General features: G+C 48.9%; 2 long non-coding RNA genes across 2 annotated transcripts; both read left to right on the top strand.

Moving 5' to 3' along the window:
- The first annotated feature begins 235 nt into the window (after positions 1 to 235).
- On the top strand, positions 236 to 4359 carry LOC127478960 (uncharacterized). Its single transcript, XR_007907427.1, has 3 exons — positions 236 to 320; positions 3235 to 3371; positions 4246 to 4359. It is a non-coding gene; the product is annotated as an uncharacterized LOC127478960 (long non-coding RNA).
- A 145-nt stretch (positions 4360 to 4504) lies between these two features.
- On the top strand, positions 4505 to 23581 carry LOC127478961 (uncharacterized). The gene is made up of 3 exons (XR_007907428.1): positions 4505 to 4565; positions 12344 to 12439; positions 23467 to 23581. It is a non-coding gene; the product is annotated as an uncharacterized LOC127478961 (long non-coding RNA).
- The last annotated feature ends 243 nt before the right edge of the window (positions 23582 to 23824 follow it).

The raw sequence follows: 23824 nt of genomic DNA on the forward strand, positions 1-23824 counted from the left end.
AACACCTTTGGTTTCTGAGTGGGGGAGGAGGGTGTCCTGGAAAAAAACCCACCTCAGCCATGTATTTTTAACCTGAATGTTTTTAACTTTAGATTGTGGAGAACAGCAAGAAGGATTAAAAAAAAATACCTCTCTGTGAAAGAGGGCATGGTGCACATATCTGTGAGCTGCAGCAGAGTGGAGAACAAAAAGGTTGCTGTTCAGAAAGGGAGGCAGAATTATAAAAAGCTTAAAGGCACAGAACATGGAAAAACCTGCTGCAAACCCCATCACCAGGAGAAAGAAAGGCTCTATCCCTGTGACATTGTTCCAGGACTCAGGTAAGATGAACTTCCCTGGAGATGAAAAGCCTTGTTGTGAATTTATTTCGTGCCTGTGTTTCTGAAGGGCCGGGTCGGGGATTCTTGTTGGCTTTGTGGTTAAGGGCAGGCTCCCTGCAGCCAAACAAAAAAACCCATCTCCATCCTCGCCTAACTGAGCAGGGACTGAGCCTCCTGTGGTCCTGGGAGATCTCCAGGAGAGACTGGGCTGGAAGACCAGCTGGTGGTTGTGCCACCCAGGCTAGTACAGACCTGTCATTCAGAGCCCAGTGCGAGGTTTGTGCTGCCACGAGCCTGCCAGGCAAAAATCTCCATTTACCTCAGGGCAAGGCTCGTCCTGGTGGTCCAGCTCTCAGAGCCTTTTTGTGAGTGTTCCCAGGCAGAGAAAGGCACTTGCAGTCGTACAGAAAAGGCTTAGGAGTGTCTTCTACAGCATCTCATAACTCCTTTAGTCAGATACATGTGAGGGGTTTCTCCTGCTTGCTTATTCTGTCTCTAAATCCACCAGCATCTTAAGAGTCCTTTAGGTTGGAAAAGACCCTCAGGAATCACCTCGAGGGAGGTGATTCTTCCCCTCTATTCTGCCCTTGTGTAACCTCACCTGGAGGACTGTTTCCAGGTCTGGAGTCCTCAGCACAGAGAAGGTGTGGACCTGTTGGAGCAGGTCCAGAGGTCACAAAGATGCCCAGAGAGCTGGAGAATCTCTGCTACAGAGACAGGCTGAGAGAGCTGGGGTTGTTCAGTCTGGAGAAGAGAAGGCTCCAGGGAGAACTTATTACAACCTTCCAGTACTTAAAGGGGGATTGTAAAAAAGTGGGAGAGTGGCTTTTTACATGGGCAGACAGTGATAGGACAAGGGGGAATGGTTTTAAACTGAAAGAGGAGAGATTTAGATTGGATGTTGGGTAGAAATTCTGCCCTGTGAGGGTGGGGAGGCCCTGGCACAGGTTGCCCAGAGAAGCTGTGGCTGCCCCATCCCTGGAAGTGCCCAAGGCCAGGTTGGACAGGGATTAGAGCAACCTGGGCTAGTGTAAGGTGTCCCTGCCCATGAAGGCATGTTGGAATGATATTTTCTTTAAGATCCCTTTTGACTCAAGCCTTTCTGTGATTCCATGATCTTGAAGTCCAACCAGGAAAGCGTTTGGGCCCCTCATAATGAAGGCCCCTCTAGCCTGCTGTCTCTCCATAGTTAGTCTTCAGCTTGATCCTGGTTCTTCTCCCGGGTGGTAGGTCAGGAACCCCTGATCTGAGGAGTGTTTGTGTGTTGGAGCTGGACAAAAGTTCTCTTCATCTTGGGTTTCACCCTGCGCTGAGCTGAGGGCTGATGTTCTCCAGCCCTAACCTCAGCCTCCAGCTCTGTGGAGAGGAGGCCTTCCAGCCTGTCCATTGCCTCAGCCCTGGGGGTGACAGAACTTCCCAACACGCCGAGGGCAGGGCGGTGCTGGGAGCCAGAGCCAGTGCAGCTGCTGGGAATCACTGGATGCCCATGAATGGCCTCCTGTTCGAGTCCCTGGGAGCACCAGAGAGGAGCTTGTAAGCACCAACCTTCTTGGCTGTGGTGCAGCAGCTCTGCTTAGAGCATCCTGGGGTTCTGAATGTGGGCCCTGCCCACCTCCCCAGCCTTGCTGGCCAAGGAGAACATTACCTGCAGAGCACACCTGCGGGTCACCTCCCTCTCTCCTGTCCCCTGGCAGTCACCAAAAGCCAGGGTGTCTACACTTGACCCCTGTTTTCAGACATTTGGCTTCCTGTGCCAGGTGCCCAGACTGACTGAAACTATAAAATAAATCCAGAATGACAGCATTCCTGGGAAGAAAGCAGCTCGTGCCCCAAGTTCTGTGCTCTCTCCTTTTCCCCCATGCCCATCACGGGTCTCCAGGAAACCTTGTGAGTGGTTATTTATAGGCAGTGGGGTAGTAAAAGGTAGAAGGAGCCTGACTTTGGACTTGCTTTTTGCAAGTCCTCAGGGGACTCTTGTGAGTCACCCCAGGGCTGAGCTTGCCTGGAAGGTGTTTCTTGACAGTGTCTGCAGGTGGGGTGAACCTTGCCAAGCTGAAGGGGGAAGCAGAGTTGGTTTGTGAACCCTCTGCAACGGCTCTGTGGGCAGAGTAGGAGCAAAAACAACTTGTGAGAGCTCTGAAGCTGAGGATGGCTCCAAGCTGAGCTAGCCCAGCTGCAAGCCATTCTCAGGGAACTGCTTGCACAGACTAACTTCTGCCACCAAATGTCCATATAATTTTATGGCCCCGCTCTATCCATCGCGCCTCGTTCGTGGATGTCTCAGCCACGCCTCAGTAATGAGATGTGACAGGCTGTACGTTTCTGGGTGATTATGGCATGTGTCATAAAGCAAAAAAAAAAAAAAAAAAAGCAATAATCCCCTGGAAACACATTGCCCCGGGGTGTCTTGTTACCATTACGAAATAAAATTACAAATGAAAAAATAATGAAAACATTCAGGAGCGTGTGCGCCCGAGCCGTGGGTATGGTGGGACTGTCAGGCAACCCAGCCTCCAGCCCAAAACTGTGAGGATCATTTATAGCCACTGTAAACACCCACTCACCCACCCCCACACGTGTTGCTGACAGCCTGGCCCTGGATGCTGCTATTCCTGCAGCCAGGACTCTGGGAGAAGCAGCTTTTCCTTGGTGGTGCGAGGGGTTCACCTGCACTCTGCTCACACCCAGCTCGTCACCTGGGGCTGCTTGTCCTTGTTTTATGTCCTTGGAAACATGGAAGAGGTCTCCACTTTAAACTCACTCAATGGAAAGCTTCCTATTGGATGAGCTGGACTTTGATGGTCACAGTGAGTCCCTTCCAGCTCAGGATATTTTGATCATATAGTGATTCTTTTTCTGTTCCCTGCATTTAACAGCTTGTTTGGGCTGATAATATCTCTCCTGTTTTAACTAGGCTCAACTTAACTGGGCAGTGGAGCCTGAGAGACATTTGGAATCTCAGAATGGAGTGGCTGAGAAGCTGGCACTGGATCTTTCCCTGGTTCTCCTCCTGGCCTCCACTCACTGCATCAGCTTGGTCTCCTTTTCCAGGTAGTAGCAAGATTTTTTCCAGAGAAGATCAGGAACAACAATTAGGGGACTTGCCTGAAAGCACAGGGATATGACTATCTCACCTTTTATGCATGTCTTTATATATATATATAATTTTTCTTTTTAACAATAACATTAGGATGTCACAATTTCTGGAGGTTCTTGGTGCTGGATGAGCACCAGAGGTCTGTCCCAGAGAACAAGAGAGGCGTGATGAGAAGCAGAAGCAGAGTGGTGATGCCAGCATTAGTCCTGCTTGGTGGGAATGGGCATGAAAGATGTAGAAAGTGGTGTCAGGGAGGACTTGGTGCTCCTGGGATCTGGCAATCTCAACCAGACCAAAGAACACACACACACACAAATATTAGTCATGAAGGAAGCCCGTCTACTAATGTGATAATGAGAGGAAAATGGACAAGGCTTTTTGTATTTTTTGGCTGGGTAGAGGCTCCAGGGAGGTCGTGGGATCTCCATCCTTGGAGATGTTCAAGGACCAACTGGACAAAGCCCTGAGTGACCCAGTTTGAATTCAGTGTAGGCCTTGCTTGAGCAGTGGGTTGAACTAGAGACCTCCCAAGGTTCTTTCTGAGCTGATATTTTCTCTGTTCAGAAGAAATTCTGTGCATTTTGGGGATGTTTAGGGCACAGTTTGCCTCTCACTTCTGTGAAACCTTATCCACGAGCAGAGCACTCTCTAGGACAAGGGAACAGTTGTTACATGATTGTGGTTTTTTTTCTCAATCTCTTCTCTCAGCTTCATTTGCATTAGATAAGGGATTGAAACCAGCACTAGGATCTGGCAGCCAGAGGTTTGTGGGAGGGCTTTCACCATCAAAAGTATGATGTTAATACGTGGTTTTCCCCCATGTACAAGCTGTAAATCCACACTCTCCAAGCCCCCAGGCAGGATTTCTGCAGCTGGGCAGACAGTTCCATCCATCTGTGATGCCCTGAGGACTCTCACCTGCCTTCTGCTCCCCACAGAAAAGGTCCTTAACAGAAGAAGGTGCCGAGAAACTACAGCACAAAGGTATTTCTTTCCTCTTCTTCCCCTTCTTATTTTTCCCAAGCTTAAGGAAAATGCTCCAGAAAGAAAACTTTTACTCTTTTTACTTCCCACAGTAACAACAGGAGTTGCCTGTTAGATTCATCTCTGACTGAGGACCAAGGTGTACTGTCCACCATCCCAGAAAGGTAAAAAGGCTTGGATGTTCCACGGGATCCAATGTGTGTTGGCAGATTTCTTGGCTTTTTAGGCAAAAATATTTGTCACTGGCTTAGTTTTCTCGGTTTGCCAGAAGTGAAACCTTTTCAGCTGCCTCAGTTGGTTTAACTGATGACTCAAAAATGTTGGTGGGAACGGGTGTCTTTTCCTCCTCCTTTCATTCCGTGGGAAAAATACAGCCTGAGGAATTCCAGTGCCTTGAGAGCTGATGGAGAACTGCAATTTTGAGTTTGAAAACAGCAAAATGAAATTTTCCCATTCTGCAAAGCAATTAGAAACCAGCATTTTTCATGCAGTAAAACTGGACAAAAGCAATAAGTGTGTAGGAAGTCTGAAATGCTTCCTGATTGCGGGATTTATTTTTTTTTAAATCATTTGTTTCAATAAAAACACGACATTTTAATATGAGAAAATATTTTGTTTGGCCTTTTGTATACATATTTGAAATTTAACATCATAAAAATGCATTATGGCATTTAATATATCATGATGTGTCGTGATATATTTTAATATATTTTAGAGAAAACGCTCCAACAGAATAATGCCTGAAATAAAAATTCGTGCTCCAACAAAATAATATCCAAAATGAAACTAAATATTCCAGCACTACCTCTGGAAAGCTGAGGCAAGTGCTTTGTCCCTCTTCAAAAATTTCATAGAAATCAACAAGTTCTTGAAAAATGTCCTGATTTAATCCAAATGTGGGTTTGGAAGGACAACCATCTTAGAACATTTTGACCAACTCTTTTGATCCGTGGTTTTCTAGTTCCACTTGGAACTCCTAAAAATGCTCTCTTTTTTTTCTTTCTTGGTAATTTTCTTAAATCAAATTATCCCAATCCCTCGGAAAGAAAGGCAAAATCATTCATTCTCCTCATTTCGCTGTCAAGGAAGCCAAGTTGGAGGGAGAGAGCCTGGGAGGGAGAGCTGAAGGGGAAGCCAAGGGGCCAACTTTGTCCTTCCCACAGCTCCTCCAGGACCAAACAAACCCTGTGATGGCCTTGATGGACTGGGAGAGGGACTGGGGGAAGTCACCTCTCCATTAAACCCACTTGGAGGTACAGCACCCCAAAAAACCCGAGGGGTTTATGCACTAAAGTTGGTCCTTGCTTGCAGTTTGGCTTGTTCCTTCAAAGCATTGCCACTTCCTGGTTGAATTTTGCCATTTTCCAGTTTAATTTTCCATTTCCTGTTGAATTTTGCCCTTTCCTGGTTGAATTTTGCCCTTTCCTGGTTGAATTTTGCCATTTTCTGGTTTCATTTTCCATTTCCTAGTTGAATTTTGCCCTTTCCTAGTTGAATTTTGCCCTTTCCTGGTTGAACTTTGCCATTTTCTGGTTTCATTTTCCATTTCCTAGTTGAAATTTACCATTTCCTGGGTGGAGTTTGCCCTTTCCCGGTCGAATTTTGCCCTTTCCCAGTTGAATTTTGCCCTTTCCTAGTTGAATTTTGCCCTTTCCTAGTTGAATTTTGCCCTTTCCCTGTTGAATTTTGCCCTTTCCCTGTTGAATTTTGCCCTTTCCCTGTTGAATTTTGCCCTTTCCCGGTTGAATTTTGCCCTTTCCCGGTTGAATTTTGCCCTTTCCCGGTTGAATTTTGCCCTTTCCCGGTCGAATTTTGCCCTTTCCCGGTCGAATTTTGCCCTTTCCCGGTCGAATTTTGCCCTTTCCCGGTCGAATTTTGCCCTTTCCCGGTCGAATTTTGCCCTTTCCCGGTCGAATTTTGCCCTTTCCCGGTCGAATTTTGCCCTTTCCCGGTCGAATTTTGCCCTTTCCCGGTCGAATCTTGCCCTTTCCCGGTCGAATCTTGCCCTTTCCCAGCTGAATTTTACCATTTCCCGGTCGAATTTTGCCCTTTCCTAGTTGAATTTTACTATTTCCCAGTTGAATTTTACCATTTCCCAGTTGAATTTTGCCTTTTCCTGGTTGAATTTTGCCCTTTCCAGACTAATTTTGCCCTTTCCCGGTCCAATCACCCTGCCAAGGTCCTGCAGCCCCCACGTTGCACTCCATGTTCACCAGTGCTCAATTTTCTCTATATTTGCTGTCAAACTGGGAGCGGGGATGGGCGAGGGGAGAAAGCTCAGGGTTGAGGGAAGGTCATGCCCAGTTTCCTCGGGCTCTCCTTGATCCTGATGTCAGGAGAAGCTCCCTGAGAACGACGTGACAGCTGTGCTTTGTCCCATCACAGTCAGGGTCTGTCCCATCAAGCCGCCCTCGACAGATCTGCAGGGGGTTGTGGTTGGATTTTCTCCTTTTTCTGAGAGTTAAAACATGTGTTTCTTCTGTGTTTTCCAAGTGCCTGGTTTTACCTGGGGGGGAATCTCTGTGGTTCTTGGGAAGACTCAAGAGTGACTGACTAACCTGTCTTTTTGTGTGTAGTAACATTAAAAACTAGTTCAAGCTGAAAGGGAATATTTGGAACATGATTAACTTCTTTTTTATTTTTTTCTCCCAAGTTATAAGGAAACCAAAGAAATAACCTTATAGAATGGCACCTCTTTATTTCTTTACGTGGAGAAGAAGCTTTTAATAACCAAGATATTGATGGAATATCCTCTCCAGTGCCTGACTGCAGATACCTCTCCCAGTCTTACAGTCAATCACAGCAGCATTGACTTTGGTACAGAAGGTCCTTGGACCTAAAACTTGGGTGGAGTTTTGTGAGATGAGTTCTGAGGGTTTAGGTATCTGGAGCAGGATAAGGTGTCCCACCTTCTGGAAGTTTCTCTCCTTGGAGGAGCTAACATGAAGAGGTCTCCAAAATCTCAGGTGAATTAATGTATTTCTGCTTTTTTTTTTGTCCTTTTCCAAGGTGAAATCTTATATTTCTGGGGTTTTTTTGTCCTTTTCCAAGGCACCAGTCCCACTGCTAGCTTTCCAGTCTGAGCTGTGTTGCCACTGCAGTGATGGGTGGGATCCTGCCCATTCCCAAATCTTCATCAGCCCAGTGCTGTGCTTAGATGGATCTGACTCAACAGCTTCCAAAAAGGTGCATATCCAGAGCAGCTCTATGGTTTCACCCAGCAGTAATTAAAACACACTAATGAAAAAGTGAGCCTCCAAAGAAATCCCTTATCTCCTCTGACAGCCACACGCAGCAAGGACATTAATTTCCAACTTGTTTCTGAACATACTGACAGTGGGTGATTTGGGGAAAGAGAGAGGCAATATACTGGCTACTTGGCCATAAATGAGGAATTAATTGAACACTTTCTTTTAATTCCCCCCCCCCTTAACTGAGGCTGAACCAAACTTACATCTCGTTGGCTGACAATGTGCGTCCTGGTGGAGGAAAAGTGTGTGGGGACTGTTTTTTTCTCTGTTGGTTGGTGTTGCCATCACTTTGTCCTCGATTTTGGCCGTTTTGTGCCTGTTCTTTGCTCCTTTCACACCAGCTCTTGCTTCTCAGTGCTCCTTTTCAGAGCATGGCAGAAGCAGGAGGGAGATGTGGGACGCTGCCTTTAGCAGTGGTGTCTGTCTAAAAGATGTTTTGTTCATGGGATCAGTTAGTGGGCAAAGTTTAGTCAGTCATAAAATCCCAGAATTGTTTGGGTCATCTTGTTCCATCCCCTGCCATGGGCAGGAACAACTTCCACTATCCCAGGTTGCTCCAAACCCCATCCAACCTGGCCTTGGACACTTCCAGGGCTGGGGCAGCCACAGCTTCTCTAAGTCGACCCTTGTTATCAGTTCTCCACACCCTGTGCACTACCTGGAGACCATCTTAACCTGCATTTTAGGAGTGTTGGCTCTCCCATGTTTCCCATCACATCCCTGCTTTCAGCTTTGCCCAGTCCTGATCTGGACCTTGCTGTGACTTCAGAGAGATGCTGTGATCCCTGAACTTGGCAGTAGGTAAATTGCAAGTTAAGCTCCTTCCCCGGGGGGAAAAATTGCTGCTGCTGTGGAAAAAGAAGTGTTTTCTTCCCTCTTGGTGTCCCTGAGAATCCCTCAGCATCAGAGCCCTGTTCCTGCCTGGCTCTGCAGCATCTTTGTCAGCTGCATACTAGGGAGGAACCCAGAGGAAAATGTGGGAAACCTCCTGAAAAGGATGGGAATAATGTTTATTTGTCCAAGCAGAAATAGGAACATAGTGTGGTCGGCTTGGGCGCTGTTTTGTCCTCCCCTTTTCTTCCCAATTCTTGGTAGGAAGGACCCATGGACACCTCTGGGTCTCTCCTGTGGGTCTCCCCTTCCATCTCCGAACTTTTCAGCTGAATTAGTCTTTTCCCCCCTTGGTGGCTCACAAGGCTTTCCTGGTGTGACCTCAAACCCTTCTCCCAGAGCAGAGGGCACCACCAGGATGTGACCCTGCCTTTCCCACCGAGAGCATCCCCACGCTCCCGATTTCAGGGAGCCAGCTCTCCAGGAGCACGTTTTGCAGCAGGACACGGCGTTACAGAGGAGATTTCAAGCTTTCCTCCCTCTTTTTGTCTCTGCCTCTCTTCCCCCGGCCCCAATTACAGCCCCGGGCGCTCTCGGAGGAGACATTCAAAGGCAACAAAGCCCCGTCGCCGCCCCACAAAGGCGACATCTCCTGGGCTTCTGCCCTAATGAGAGCAAATTTTTTGTCCAAACATTTGAAGCGAGGAGGTGCCTTCTCCTGCCACCCCCTGCCGGGGTTAATGTTATTATCCAGTTCGCTCTGGTTGGAAATTTAAAACAAGGGCATTCGCTTCTTTTAAATGAGAGGTGACAGTGGCTCCAGCACTTCAGAAGGGAATTAGGGAAGGAGGGATGGCTGCGGATTCTGTCTCCCTGGGGTCTTATCCATCGGCCCTTCTGCCCCCGGGTGGTGCGTGGGATCAAAGGCCACTTACCTGCTGCTGAGCACAAAATCCCCCGGGACACCACGCTGGCAAGAACGACCTCGAGGGGCAGGATTTTGCTTCCCTGGGGTGAGGAGGCAGAGAGGACCCCGTGGGGCTCATGGTCATCGTAGCCATATCTCCTAAAATGTTTTTTTTTTTTTGGGGTGCTAGACCCGCCCAGGTTTTGGTTTAGGAACTTTGGTGGCCAGGAAAAAAAATGTCGTCGGTGGGAAAACTGCTGGTTCCCTTCAGGGGAACGTGGTGAAAAGGCAGAGAGTGAAACGCTGTGGAGAAAATGATGCTTGTGTATATCTAATGAAAAGTTTTGTGGGGAAAATGATGCTTGTGTATATCTAATGAAAAGCTTTGTGGGGAAAATGATGCTTGTGTATATCTAATGAAAAACTTTGTGGGGAAAATGATGCTTGTGTACATCTAATGAAAAGCTTTGAGCTCTGAGTTTTCAATGGGATGGTTTTGACTTCAGATAAGGGATTTTTTTTTTTGGTTGTTTTTTTAGAAATTATAAAAAAAAAAAATCGCTTGTTAGAAACACCCACCAAAGGCTCCCCATGTCTTATCACTGCAAAATAGGGAGCTAACCCAATCCTCCTGTCTGTCTCAGGATAGGTTTGATTAGAAACGTCAAAAAAATGCGGGACAAAAATGTGAATTTTTAATCCCATTTTAAAGGCCCTTTACCCATGCGTGAACTCTTCTTTTGAAGTGCTGCAGGCGGCTCTTCCCCACTCTGCCCCCAGAAATGCTGCCTTGGAGGGGGAGATGGCCTGTGAGCCCAAACAAAGGGGGGGTTTGCTGAACCCTTTGCATTGTGGCTGGATGCCAGAGCTCCCTGTGCTGAGCCAGGCTGGGCAGTGGGACACGACCAGGAAATCCATTTACTGGGGTGCCAGGGGAATTGCTGGGGCTCTGGAGGTGGAGAGGGATGGTGGGGAGAGGGCACTGAGCCGTGTAACGCTGATCCCAGGGTGTGAAAGTGGATTGCAGTGAATTTTCTTGCTGGCTTTTTGTGTGCTGGAACAGCTTATAACATCCCTGTGAAAGGGGATGGGGAAGGAAACGAATTCCTGCCCCATGGATCACACAGAGGATGCTTTTTGCACTCCTCTGCTGTGGGGATGTGGTTTCATGAGCCTGGGGCCTGTCTGAATGACTTCAGGAGCAGCTACAGGATGAGTTCAGCTCAAATACACCCTTTTCATGGGATGGTGGTCCTTGAGGACCATCTCAGCTTAAAATTGGTGCTCTGGGTTTCCTAGCACGAATCTAGGGAAGCAGGATGCGTGCTGGAAGAAAATGGGAGAGTCAGTGGCTGTGTGGATAATTCCTTTCTCAAAATGCTGAGTCAGAGGTGCTGCTGCCAGAGGCTGGGGACCTGATGGCTATTCTGTCCCCTTGGTGGCACTGGGAGACAAGGGACAGCAAAATAAAAGCTTTGGGGAATTACAACATCAGGAAAACACGGACAAATGTGTTGCAGCTAAAGCTGCTGGGGGAAAAACAATTCCCTTTCCCTGTTTTCATCACAGGGGAAATTTCTGCCTTTTCCCTCTAACTGGAAAGCCGAAAATTAATAGAGTTTTAGGCTTCTGGATGAGAAGTTTTTGGTTTTCAGTGTGTAGCTGATATAGCAGGGGGAAAGCTCACACTTGGGGAAAAACCAGCCTGTTTTGGTGTTTAGCTCTGGAGCGGGGCAGCACCACACGGGGAAAGGCAGCATTAACCCACTCATCCATCTCCATCAGGGCTGGGGGGACAAATGGAAGTGGCTGGGTCATCCTCCTCACTGCAGGCTGAGAGGGGGGAGACAGGGAGGAACCCCCGGGAGCAGAAAGGCTGCAGCTCTCTGGGGCAGGTACACTCGATAAATAACGAGTGATAAACCAGCCATCTCCACCAGGAAATCAATTAGATGTGGGGCCTTTGGGCTGGCTTTTCCCTTTGTTTTTTCTTCCTCCCTTCCCCTCCTCTTCTCCATTTTCCAGGCAGGTGTCTAAGGTGAGGGTTGTGGGAGCAATTGCTTCTCGAGGCAGTTGCTTTGCTCTTCCCTCCCTTCACAGCTAAAGTGCAGCAAAGCCCATGGCTCTGGGGCTTTGTGCTTCTTTGACATTTCCCCATCCACTGGGAAGTTGGGGCTGGAGCTGGGGAGGTTGCTGGGGTCACCTGTTAGAGCTGTCTGCATCCCAGAGGAGGTGCATCAACTTTGGAGTTGATCCCAGCCAGCAGGACCCACAATGGGGCATTGGGGGTTTTCGGGCTCAGGATGAAGCAGAGGAGGGTTTGGAAGGCTGAGCTGTGATGCACTTGCTCTAAGTCTAGTTTTTGAGCTTGCTTAGAGATGAGAAAAGGCTGGGAAAGGGTTTAAATTCATCTCTGGTCAAGGAAAACCTCTGGGACTATGCTGAATGGGCAGCACAAGGGGTTTGGGAGCAGGAGACAGTTTGGGTCAGATGTGCCAGGGACTGGGGAGCTGCAGGTCTCCCCTTGACACAACAAAGCTTCTTTATGGCCCTTCAGCCCAGTCCTGGGTGCTACAGGTTCCCCAGGGAATTCCCCTTGCAGCCATGGCACTTGGGACCTCAGCTCCCATCCTTTCCCAGGAAAAGGCAATCCAGCTGCATTTTGGGAGCGATGCTGTAACCCCCTGTGCTCCTTCCCTGGCCCTTCTCCCCTCCTCACCTCGTGTTTACAGGTGTTCCTGCCCTCCCAGTGGGGTCTCTCCCTCCTGCAATTACAGCATCCCCCCAAATTGCTCCCTGTCTGCAGCAGAGTCACCCAAACCCATGGAAGGTGAGCATTTATTTAGCTCCCTCAGCCTTAAAATTCCCAAACAGGTCCTACTTATAATGACATGACTGAAGCTTTTACAATTAGCATGAGGTGTCTGAAATAGCTCCCTTTTTCTCTTTCCAGGCATTACAGATGTCACAGAGACCCAAAGCCCAGAGTTCATCACACCCTGAGAGCATTCACTTGTGCCTGGGATGAATTCAGAACCGTGGCAAACAGGTACTGGAAGTTCTTCCTTGCTCCTTCCACTTCCCTGACTTATTCTTTACACTTTACTGATTTTACTGAAGTTACAAAGTCTTTGAGAAATTTTTAACTTGTTGAAATAGTGATGAGTTGATTTATTTAGTTTGGGTTAAGGAGGAGTTACAGGTGGTGCTCCAGTTAGAGGTGCTGGTTTCAGGGACAGACCTTTAACAATGGAAATAAAATCCAGTTTGTGGAGGTGGAATAAATATTTAGATGATTTTTTTTCCCTTGTCAGGATAGGAAAAGCCAAATATTTGATGGCTCAGGCTTGATGGATTCAGCAGGGCTTGTGGGTATCTGGGAGAAGACCTGGGCAGGGTTTTGGAACTCAGAGTTGAGAGTGACTCAGATTTGAGACCAAATCTTTGTTGGTGTCCTCTTTGTCACTTGTCTTTCTTGGTGGTTTGTGACATGTTCGCCTTGTTCCTCGTTTAATTCCCCAAAAATCAAAACTTCCCAACCCTTTTCACTGCTGGTTGCACAGAGACTTGAGCATGGGAGGAAGAGATGGCTTTGGCTTGGCTAAGGAGGGCAGAGCTGCTTGGTTGGGTAACTGTCTTTGCAAAAATGGAGATGAATTAAAGAGATCAAACATCACCACGAAACTGAATTTCAGAAAGCTTTCTGCTTTAGAAACAACAGAATATGTGGTGGCCTGGGCTTTAATGTCACATTTTTATAAGGGAAAAACCATTTGAATCAAAATATTTGCTCTTAAATAGCAACTTCACTCACTTGATTGTCAGCAAACCCAGTAATTTAAGAAATAACCATGGAGGGAAATGAAGCTGTGAGGGCAGGAAGCAGAGGATGCTGTCCTGCCAGTGCTGCCACTTGCTGGGGACCGAGCAGAGGACAGATTTCCTCGAGACCAGGTCCACATCACTGCCTAGAGGCTGGCAGAGGGAGAGACCTTGATATATCATCTGTCCCTTTGAGCAATCCGGGGTCAGCCAGGCAGGTCCATCCATCTTCTCTCTCAGAGAAGGAAAGGAGCGAATTCTCTGCGGTCTGGATTCCAGATGTCGTGGCAGTACCTGGGATGCTGAGTCTTATCAGAGCCCTCAGATCTGGAGAGCACCAGGCTCTCCTGATAACAGGAGGCAGCAGCAGCACAGACCTGTGTGGACAGACAGACCTGCCCCATCCTCCAGAGCATCATGGAAGGGATCAGTCCTTGCTCCTGGTGGAGTTGCCACCCCTCAGCCCAGCAGGCATAACCACACACGTTCCTTACCTGTTGCAAACATGCAGCATTATTGAAATGATTCCTGTGATGGAGGGAACTTCACACCATGGTCATTCAGACTCAGCTACCAAGAGATGCCTCAGCTGCTTTTAATTGTGTGGACATCCCCTGAGCTCCCAGATGCCAGGCTTAGGCTTATTACCCTGCAGGAACTTGTTAGGCTGTCAGCCCTAAATGTTCAAATATCCCAGGTGAACCACCTTCCATCTTCATTTAATTATATATCTATTCTCATGCATATATATCTAGTCTCACAGCTTGTAGGATAAAATAGATGGCTTGGAAAGGAATGGATGGAAGAGTGGGTTTACTTTGCCTTTTGTTCTCTAACCATCAGGCAGGGATTTTAAACCACTTGCAGACAAAAAGGTTCAGATTCAGTAACAGGGGGTTGTACATCTGCTGCTTGCATGTCTCATCCCTATAGGAGATGTGTTGAGCTGCTTAAATGTGTGGGTTTTTGCTCTGTTAACAAGTCTGATGTTGGGAAAGGAAATGTCATCCTGGTTCATCATTTCAGGGTGGGGATAGAAAGGAGTCAGGAGCTCAGAACATCCCCTGGTTGGGGCAAAGTGGTATTTTTCACTCTCCTCTTCTGGAATTTATCAGGATTCTGCAATTAGCAGGAGGGAACTCTGCGGTTCTCTTCGAGCCAAAACCAAATGGAAATATTATCTTTAGAATGTCTTGGGCTGGGGTTTTTTTGTCTGCCTGCCCATGAGGTAATCTGTTAACACTTGCCTGCGTCGAGCGCCGTGTCTGCCGTCAGTCAGCCCGGTGTGGCCACAGCACTGTGCTGTAGCTCATGTTCAGCTCGTTGGGTCCCCAGGTCAGTCCCTGAGAAGGAAAGATAAGGCCATAAGTTATGTCTTTACCTCCTGGTTGTGTTTCCTGTTCACCCCAAACTAGCTGCAAACACTGAGGAAGACTTCTCTAGGGATTTCTTCCTGCTTGCCTGTGAGCAGAGACTCTGCCCAGGCTTGAGCATCCTTGCCAGTTCCGGAGGTGCTCCCAGCTCCTTTGGGGAGAAGGGGGGTTGGGGAGTCAAGCACACTTCTTTTAAGGCCTCTGTTGTGTGTTGCTCCCTCCAGCCCATCCTGTTTCAATCCCTCCAGCCCGACAATGTTGTTTCAGCAATCAGCTGCAAGACAAAACAGCTGGCCCCGCCAGCCAGCCGGCCTGCGGAGGTGTGGAAAGTCCGCTGGGGGATTAAGCTGGTCTTACCATCAGTCCTCACTTGTGAAAATACAACCTACTAAGTTTTCCTAGATGATGCAGTTTTCAATTGCTTTTGTTTGCTTTTCAGGCAGGTCTTAAATCAGGCTGTCAGTCAGCCTCCCTTCCTCCCCCCTCCTCGCCTCCGAGGCGGCTTCCAGGCGCTTGCTGGAGGACCTGTAATATCTTTCCTCCTGCCATTTATTTATGGGGTTTTCCCTTCCTGCCGGTAGGAAGGGAGGTGCCGTGTCTCACACAGTGAAGTGTGTGCTCTGCAGCTCATTCTGAGGAGCTCCCAGGTCGGGGTACCAGGCAGTGATGCTGTAAGGGGGCAAGGAGAGGACCGGGGGGACCCTGCGCTGGCACTCGGTGTCTTTGCACTGTAACTCCAACCCGCCCTCCAGCTTTCTGCTTCATCATTTGTGATGCAGCAGACTCAGGAGGGAGGGTGGGGAGACCATTACTGGTGTCTGACAAACCTCTCACCTCTCTCTTCACGCCTGTGATGGGGGATTTCCCATGAAGAGCCGGGGGAGAGGCTTTATCTGCGTTTCCTCCCCTCCCTCTCTGCCCTTGGCTGTCCCATCCATCTTCTTGGCTGCAAAAGGTATTTGTGCAGTGTTCCGAGGGTAGGGAAGAGCTGAGGGCTCGTTATAGATCATTGCTGGAGTTTCCTATCCCAGCCAAAAAGGGTGCCATGGATTTTGGAGGATGAAGTAGTGGCTGAGAGGTGGAGGAAGCAGCTCTGCAAGGTGCAAGCCTGTGAGTTCAGCGGGGCTCGGCCCCACACTCCATCCCACCAGGAGCATTTTTACATATCTTTAGGTGCTTGAATACAGTCCTGTCAACACATGGGAAGGGAGGTGGTCCTGTCTGTGTGTACACAGCAAATCCAACACATCCCAGGCAGAGACTGACTCTGCCTGACACACGGAGCGGGTCAGTGCCTCCAGGACGCAGCAGTCCCGCAGCAGACATAGCAGAGATCTGCTCCATGGGTGCTTAGTGGAGGATGGTCCAGGATTTCTGACCATCCACAGCAAGCCCTGATCCAGATCTCTGGGCATCAGGTTACTTCTCCTAGTCATGGTGCTCAAGTCCCACTGGAAGGGGCCAGAATCTCCAAAGACAAATTCTGGTCCAAATCTTATAACCAGCCATGGCAACGTCTCTTCCCCCCACCCCGGCCTCAGCGTTCCAGGTGTTTTCTTCCGCCTCTGTCTCATAACACAATACACAAAGGACAGGCCTCTTCCAGATATGGGAATCTGGGCGCCAAGTGCACTCCCAGCAGCCCACTAAATCCTGCCCCGCCATGTAATTTAATTCGCAGTGGTTGTGCCTCGAGGAAGGTGGGGGAGGCTGCTGGGTTTGAGTGTCACCTGGTTAATGAACGCACTGTGATACCTTTCCCCCGGTGCATCGGCAGCAAAAGCCAGGGAACGGAGGGGGTTTGATCAGCAGAGCTGGCTGAAGAAGCTGATTCCTCTGGCAGAGCTGCTGTGGCTGGTATAACACAGACCTGCTGTGCTGCTGGAGCTGGGATGACGTTTGCAGACGGGGCTTGCAGCTCTCCCCGAGCTCCCGGGGGAGCTCAGTGCTGAGCTGCTGGCAACTCTCAGCTCAGATAAGGAAGAAGGCAGAGAAAACCCAGGGCTTGTCTCATCCTGAAGGGGCTGAGGGCAAGTGACTGGTTTTTTGTGTGGTACAAGCAATGCAGACCAGTCCCTTCCTGGCAGAGAGATGTGTCCTCCCGCTTAACCCATAGAAAAATGCAAATCCTGGTCTAATGTGGCCCACTGTTGCTACAGATGTGCAGGGAATCACCCCCCAATATTTTTCTTAGTGAAAAGTGTGGCTTTCTGGGCAAGGTACCCTAAAGCTGTTTGATGCCAGGGTAAGATTTGGGGGTGCTGGCATTCAGTGAGTGGTGGTCCTCCCTGGCTGGCTGCAGGGAAGCAGCGGTGCTTAGCACTGCAGGATGAAGGAAGGGGCTTCCCAGGCTTTTCTCCTGCTCTTGCTGGCTGATGTGAAAGTAGCTTGGACAACTGGAGAGCCCTGGAGAGCCACCATGCAGACATGTAGTACCTGCAAGAAGGGGGAGAAAGGGTGGCCTCTTTGACACAGCTAAATCCTAAGGAGCTCATCACTCCGAGCCTTGAGCTGGTTTTACTCTCTATTTCAGCCAAGCCAGAGCAATGTTTTCATGTAGATAAGGTTTTGTTTTCTTTCTCTTCTTTGCATCTCCTCCCAAGCAGCCTGGAGGCACTTGGAGAAAGCTACAACTTCCAGTAACCCAGTGAGGTGAGAAGGACACAAATTCCTTGTCTTAATGTTATGCAGCCAACCATAGACCAGACTGCTTTTGTTCTGTGCAGCAGGAACAAAAAAGACCCAGACTGAAACATGGAAGTGTCTGTGCTGTTAAAGGGCCCATGGAAGGAAGGGAAATAGGTTTTCCCCTGGGCCAAAGCAAGTGAAGGACCAAAAATCCCTCCTCTCGGAACCCTGATGTGAAACCCAGGTTGGCTCCCCTGCACACATCTGCAGCACTGCTTCTTCCAGTGCCTCCAGGAGAAAACAAGGCAGCAACAAGCCTTCCCAGATGGTCTCCAGCACAGCATGGTGCAAAGGCCTCAGGTGCTTGGCAGGGGAGGAAGGCAGGCTGGGATGCACAGCGTGGCTTGAAAGCCTTTGAGGGATGCCCTGGATGGGAGTTGCATTGTTGCCCTGCTTAGCAGCATTGCTTGAATAGCTTCATCCCCAGCAGCTTGAGGAGGGGTTTATCCAATTTCCAAGCTCCCCAGGGATGTGGCTCACTCAGCTGTCTCAGCTCGAGGAAGGAAAAGCATCTGGCTGGTGTCAGAGCTGTTTGTGGCTGATGGAGCAACGAGGCATCACTGCACTGTGCTCTGAACCTCGAGCTGCTGCAGCCAGGACCTCCTGGACTCCTTCAGAGTCTGTTTGCTCTTGGTCTGTGCCCCCAGGACATCTCCCAGCCACTGCTGCTGGGCAAGGAGAAGGGATTCAAAGGAAGTCCTTCAGGATCTGGTGATGGGAATGACAGGAGATCATGGCACTCCCTCCTCTGTCTCCTTTGCATCTTGACCCCGGGGTTTTGAAGATGCCCATCCTGCATCCTCAGTGCATCCCTGCAGAGACAGGAGTGAGCTATGGAACATCAGACCAAGATCATAAGAGTGCATCAGCCTGACAGCAAGGAAAAGCATTCCACCTCTCCCAAGGCTCCCAGAGGAAGATGGATATCTGCGTGTCCATTTCTAGACACTTCCCTCCTGGCATTAGTGAAGCCCTGGCTGATGTTTGTAACTGCAAGAGGGGTTTTTTTTGGCCTGTTTCATCCTTTCCTCTTGCAGACTAGAAAGCAGAAGAGCTGATTGGTACCCTTGCAAAGCTGCTGGATTCATTAACTTGGGAAACTCTGCTCTGGAGTCTTTACATGTGAGCTTGGCTGTGGTTAAAATAGGAACATCTCAAGGATAAAAAGCATTCCTCAAGGAACCCCAAAATACCTGCTGTGGGATGCCAGAAGGTGAATGTTTTAGCAGAACTCCTCCTCTTTCCATGCACCAGCCTCCCTGGGAAACTTTTTCAACCTGATAAAGAAGAAATTAAATAATGGCACAGGTTTTATAATTTGATCAGGATTAGCCCAGCCAGGAGCATCCAAAGCCAGCAGCATTCCTCAGGGGAATTCTGGTGGGGACAGCTGGAGGCAAAGCAGGTTGTGATATGTTCTACAGACAGGACTGCTGTCCTGCTCACTGGAGCAGATCTTGCAAGGGGATTTTAGAGCAACTGAAAGCAGAGCTGGCTGGGAGTTTTTTTTGATAAAGCATGTGTTGGAGTTTCTTGGTCAGATGAAACTTCCCATAGCTGTGTGTGGTGCCTGCCAAAGCTGAAGCTGGGGATGGTTTCCTTCATCAGCAGTGAGAGAAAATGGGGATGCAGGAGGAGCAAGGGCTTTGTGCAGGTGTGCCCGGGCTGAGTGTTGGCTTCAGCTTTCTGCAGCAGCCAGAAGCACAAGGCATGGCAGCCACTGACACCAGGGGTGTTGGACCTCCTTGCCCACCCTTGCAAGACCCCTGATGCAGTGCCAGGACCCCCCATGTGCTGCTTGTTGGTGTGTCCTCAGTGGTGTGACCCTGCCAGGGCCTCTTGTTCTGTGAGTGGTGTCTCAGATGGAATAATTTGGGTTAGAAGGGACACTTTAAGGTTATCTAGTCCAACCCCCTGCCATAGGCAGGACACCTTCAACTAGACCTGTTGCTCAGAGCCCCATCCAACCTGGCTTGAATGTTTCCAGGGATGAGATGAGCTGCCAGTGGGAATTGCTCCCTCAGACTCTTGAGCCCAAGTCAAGCAACGGCCCAAACTCCCTCAGCTCTGCCTTTGCCTTTCTCTTTTCAGCGCTCACAGAAAGACTTTGGAGGCAGCCCCTCCTGTGTGGTGGGAAATAAGGAAGTTTTGGGAATGTCCCTTTTGGGCAGCCGAGCAGTGCTCCTGCTGCTCCAGGCACAGCGAGAGAGGCTGTGCTGGGGGAGCTCCTTCCAGCTGCTCCTCCAGCATAAATCTGACCCAATTCATTGGACACTGCCTGCTGAAAAGGCAGTAAATCACCAAAAACCCCAGTCAGAACTGGCTCTGGCGTGTTTTATGGCGGAATTAGAATAATGAACGAGGAGCTGGCTGTTTGTGTTAGTTTTGGCTGGCGAGCTGTAGGAAAAGCCTGGTGTTGAACTTGCTGATAAACTCTCCACACCAGTGGGCTCCGAGGTTGAGAAACAACTTTTTAGAGCCTCGAGGGTGAGAGGCTGGCACAGCACAAGCTGAATGAACAGCAGGGCTTAGATAAGAGGCATGGACATGTTTTGGGGCAGGACAAGACCTCGGTGCTGGAGGGTCTCTCCAAAGCTTGGACACCTGAAGTCTTCTCCTTGGGGTTGGCCTCCACACCACATGCTTGAGGAGCAAAGTGAGTTAGCCAAGCCTGCAAGTATCCAGCTCTTTCCAGGCTCTGACTAGCTCACTTATACCTCACTTGGATGCTTTGGGATGACTCCACACCTTGTGGCAGGTTACCCGTCATCGGTCCTTGGTGGGTTTTTTTTCCCAGCTTTTCTCCAATACTCTTAGTTGAGCTCATCTGTGTAAAATGGGCTTCGTGCTCTGAATCTGCCAGGGCTGCAGGAACTGGAGTGAACTTTGCTGTGATTTTCTCCAAGCTTTAATGTGGATTTGGATGGTTCATGATGGAGCCAGTCCAGTTTTCCTCTGACTGGAAAACCTGATGAGTGGTTGGTTAATGGGACACAGTCCAGCTTAATGGATGGATGGGAAGCATATCTATGTTAGTATTAATAATCCAATAATGCAGTTATAATGCATTATCCAGAATCCAGACAAACTGCAGCAAATTCCCTTTTTTCTTGAGCACTCCAGGCAGCCCCTCTGAGGGGCATTGCCTCCCTTTGCTGAATCCAGGTTTTCATTTCCTGGTGGTCCTTTTTGCCCTCTGGTGACTCCTGCTACTTCACTCAGAGTGGGACCCTCTTTTCACCAAGATTTAGGACCTTTCTGTCACAATCCTTTACCAGCAAACACCAACCAGACACACCCAAATCTTAATGATCCCACAGCTTTACCAGTGGCCAAAACTTGGCAGTGCTCATGGTCTCAGTTTTGCTTCAACAGTTGATTTTCTTCTCCCCAAGGGCAGGAATCCAGTAGAGGATCCCAGCCCGCCTGGCCTTGTCATTGTTCATCTCTTTGGGGTTTTTTGTTTTTATTTTCGAACTTTACATTCTAAAATTGTCAAAAGAGAGAGGTTTCATCATGGAAATTACTCAAGAGTTGCACAGAAGTCTGGTGAGCTATGAAATGCAATTTGCAGATGGAGCCTCCCTGTTGGCACGTGTTGCTTGGGCAGCTTGAAGGCTTTGTGGAGGGCTGCTTAAAGTGCTGATCTCAAGGCATCCTCTGTCTGAATTCCAACTACAAAATGTACAGAGGGAGGAGATCTGTACACAATTTTCCACCCTGCTGCATCTTCTGCAAGTGATCACATGTGAAGAGTCCAAGCTCGGACTTTTGCAGCAGCGATCACAAGATCTAAGAAGGTTCTCTCCCAACCCATGACATGACTCTGGCCTTTGCATGCCCATTTTGTACCCAGAAGCATAAGGAATGTCCCATCTCAGTTCACCTCTCTCCTCCATCCCTTGCCTGTCATCCCCAGACAGCAAAATGCCCCAAGGGGTGGATCCAGACTCGGGTGGTGACCACTGCAGAGGGCTGGGGATGAGCTCTGTCCCTGCAGCTCCAAATGCAGCTGAGCTTTGCCAGTCAGGACTTTTTGCCATCTTCTAAGCTGCTTTGAGCTGAAACTGTGCATCTGCTTGCCTGGCAGGAGGAGCAGGGCTTGGAGGGAGAACAACACGCAGGGTTCCCTTTGTGTCCGGTGGTGCCACCCTGAAACGTGGGGCTCTCCCACCACCCACCACTGCCCTCACCGTGTCCTTCTGTGCCCCTTTTCCTCCTTCCCTATCACCCTCTGAACCCGACCACACTCAGTTCAAGTTTATCCTGGGCTTATTTTTGGGCTGGATCAGCCTCCCCCGAGGCCGGGGCCGCAGCCGCCTCCTGGCGAAGTGGCTCGCTCAGGGGCAGCCTTTATCTCTTTGAAGATTAGGGGGCTTTAACATGTCTTTAAAGTGAATTTCTCCCCCCCCCCCCTCTGTTTTATTATGATAATTGATGACCAGCAAACTTTTCTTTTCCTTTATCTCTTAAATATGTTTCTTTACCCTTAAAAATGCAATATTTCTTTTAACTTAGAATATGGATGGGTCTGTGCGTAGCAGGGCTGCCTTGGAATCATCTGTCAATTTGATCGTGTAAAGCCTCTGTTTTCAGCTGGCATCCAGTGCAGATTTCAAAGCTGTGACTCACCCCTTCTTGCAGAGTTAGCAGTGAAAGGGAAGGTAAAATTAAAAAAAAAAAATTATAAAAAAATTAAAATACACATTTTTCAAGTGGTTAATTGCTGAGTTTTATTTTTGAGGGCTCTGTATCAGGAAGGATTAAAAGCACTGCGGGATTTCAGCAGTGAGGACTACAAAAATGAATGGTTGTCCCTGGAAAGAGTAGGTTGGGAGAAATGAAATGATTGTAAATGAAGTTGGAAGGCCAAAATGCAATTTATTTTTTTTAAAAAAAGGGTAAGGCAGGAAAGGGGAATGATTTTATACATAGTCAAAACATTGCACGTATGTATAATGTAGATATATTCACGTAGCAAATGCTTGGAACTGGAACTGCCTTTTCCCTCCATGCATGTCATATAAACAGCTAAAACAACTCCCCTTCCAGACAGATCTGCTGAGCAGAAAAACAGCGATTTCCTCTGAAAACGTGAATATGCCTTTTCCTTTTAAGCAAAATTTCCCCCCGCTTTGTGTAATTTCACCAAAAAGATCATTTCATCCCAATGCCGTTTTTAGCAGCGTGATCCCAGCCTGACTTAGCACCCAAGTGGGAACCAGGGTGTGTCTTCTGGGCCTGATCACCCAGACCAGGGGTGATCACCCTCTGAAGCCCAGGGGGTGACAGGGCTCTGTGCTCCTGCCACCGGAGGCTTCTGTTACAGGATCCCAGGCTTTAAGCGAGACAACTCTACAAATAGTGTCGAAGGAAAACGGGTGCAGCAGCTCAGTGTTTCCTCTGTTGTCAGATATTTTTATGACACCTTATCATGTGCACCTTAAATCCACGTGTAGAGAGAGCAGGCATTAAAAATGAACGTCTGTGGCTGCCTGAGGAGCGCTGTGCTGTCTCGGGGTCAGTGGCAGGTGCTGCCCGTGGCCAGGGTGTTTCCTAAGGGCAGTTCCTGCTCTGAGTCCAGCAGGGCTTGTCATGCTGTAGGTGACAGTGCCAGTTTCTGCCCCAACTTATTCTAAAACATCCCAGTCCAGGCTGGGGTGAGCCCAACTCCCTGCAGGCTTTGGGAGGTGGAGATGGGGTGATGCTGCTGGTGAGTGGGTGGTGTGGGTCCTGTGGATGTCCATGCATCCAGTGTGTTAAGGTGCTGCCACTGGGAGCACATAGAACCCACCAAGTCAGAGTCATCTCATGGTTAAATCACAGAATTTTTGAATGGTTTGGGTTGGAAAGGACCTTAAAGTCCATCTCATTACACCCTCTCCTTCTGTGGGCAGGGGCACCTTCCACTAGACCAGGTTGCTCAGAGCCCCATCCAACCTGGCCTTGAACAGTTCCAGGGATGGGACAAAACACCTATAACACCCCCAAAGACCCCAGAGAGGCTGCATGGGGCAGCAGAGCTGTGGTGGAGCTGTGTGCCAGGAGGTGAGTGGGTCACAGAAGCTCTCAGAGCACAAGTTACCTTTGCAGCTTTACAACACTTCTGCCTGTGCTGTAGGGGAGCCTGGGAGGAGCTCATGTTACTTCCCAGTGAGCTGATCAAGTATATTTTCTATCATTCTGTCTCCAGGCTTGGTGCTTCATTCCTTCATAAGGTTGGAAAAGACCTCTAAGACCATCATGTCCAACTGTGGATAATCTTGGCACTTACCTGGTGATCCCAAGCAAGCTGGGCTTGGTGTGATCTCTGTTGCAACATCAGCTGGAACACACCACAGTCTTAAACCAAAATTTGCAAGCAGCTACTGATGGAAAACATGATGTCAAACACTGAAGAAGAACTGGGATTTGATGGTTGTTCAACCCTTGTAGTCAAGAGTGGGAGGGCAATGAAGTGCCCAGAGAACAGAGCCCACGTGTGTCCAATCTCATCTACTGAATTTACTTTTCCTTGCACCAGCCAGCATCTGCAACTGTTCTTTTCCTCA

The sequence above is a fragment of the Manacus candei genome, unplaced genomic scaffold (genome assembly GCF_025592945.1).
Source record: "Manacus candei isolate 608988 ecotype Guabito, Panama unplaced genomic scaffold, ASM2559294v1 h1tg000064l, whole genome shotgun sequence".
NCBI lineage: Eukaryota > Metazoa > Chordata > Aves > Passeriformes > Pipridae > Manacus > Manacus candei.